This window comes from Atta cephalotes (assembly GCF_000143395.1).
Source record: "Atta cephalotes unplaced genomic scaffold scaffold00004, whole genome shotgun sequence".
Lineage (NCBI taxonomy): Eukaryota > Metazoa > Arthropoda > Insecta > Hymenoptera > Formicidae > Atta > Atta cephalotes.
The window spans coordinates 7478070-7479649 of record NW_012130068.1 but is presented as its reverse complement, the minus strand read 5'-3'; positions in this window follow the sequence as shown (position 1 = coordinate 7479649).

Genomic DNA, 1580 nt, shown 5'->3' with positions numbered 1-1580 from the left:
GAGAGAGAGAGAGGGGGCTCGCACAATTAGTCGGATAAGGTGCAAGATCGAAGAATCGTGCGCGTCAAGTGGAAGCTAACGCCGAGCGAGTGCGAGCGGATCCCGCGTGCGTGCACGCTCGCACGCTCGCACCCTCTTCCGTGTGCGCGTCGATAATACACGCGAGATACGCGTGTTTCACTAATGGATTCCCCTGGCCGCAGGGCCGATTTGTTTTCGTCGCGTCATCCCTACGCGGAATTTGATTAATTACGACCGTACGACCGGCCCGGTAATTACTTTCCAATAGGATCCGCGCCTTTCTTCTCACTCTCGGCCAATCATCTTCGCCATTCTGTTCTCCTGTCCCTCCTACCCCACGTGCTTACCTTAATCTACCCGCTCACTCTCGCTTCGACGGAAATTCGTTGTTACGCTGGCCGATCGATAAGACCGATAACTCGACAGATCGCGTTCTGATGTGATGCTGGATATGGTCCCTTTATCTTTCTCCCTTGTCTTAGCGTGGAAATGCTCTTATGAAATTTCATACTGTTCCTTTAAGATCAAAGGCTTTCAACTTCGATGTTCTCTCGTTTATACGAAATTAACAGGCAAAACGTTTTATATCTTTTTATATCTTTTGTTTTTTAACGCTACTTAATATCCAAACAAAGAATAATCTGTCAGTAAGGAAATTGCGAAGTAAAATTTAATCATCAATTTATAATTACAATCAATTTATAATTATTTTGAAGTAAATGACATAAATTTTACAAAAATACTATTATATCGTTACGTGTGCTGGCGCCTAGATAATCTTGACGTGGTCTTATTATTACTCAGCCGCGATCCAGTATAGATGTAACGCGAAATGATATGATTAGCGTAATTATATTTCGTTTATGAAACATGGAAGATTTATTTTATTAAAGTATACAGCAAGAACCCATCTCTGACAAGATAATCATTTATTTACCTTCATTTACATACGAGCGCAGAAAACAGGTCCGTATCAATCCGGTAGCCATCACGTTGATTCGTATATAAAATTTATTTCCCGCTGCGAATTCTTTGCACCAATTAGACATAAAAGGGTTAGCCGACGAGGAGAATACGAATTTTTTAACTTTCGCACAGCATCGTAATTATAGTATAATGGACTATCTAGAGTTTCCTGAAATTCTGGTATTACCAGGGCAGTTCTCTATTACAACTTGATATACGATCGGTTCAACCACCCGCTTTGGGTCTTCCTCCCCACGTGCATCTTCGCTCTGGCATTTACGATGCTGAAGATCTCTCGTACATGTAAACGTCCGCGAGTTCCTTCATAGGTATCTTCTCAGCCGTTTGAACTTTCATGGCGAACAAATCCAGAAGTTAAACCCGATTCGGGACCATTTGTGCAGCGTGACCGTTTGCTGATGCGTATCAACATTCTCTCGTTTTTGTGATTTTGCGATCCTTTACCTTGCGATCTGATATCTTGAGATGTCTCGTGCCAATCGGATGTGAAGCACGACATTCTATTAACGTAAAAAAGTAATGACAGTTTCAGTCATTCTCTCTCTCTCTCTCTCTCTCTCTCTCTCTCTCTC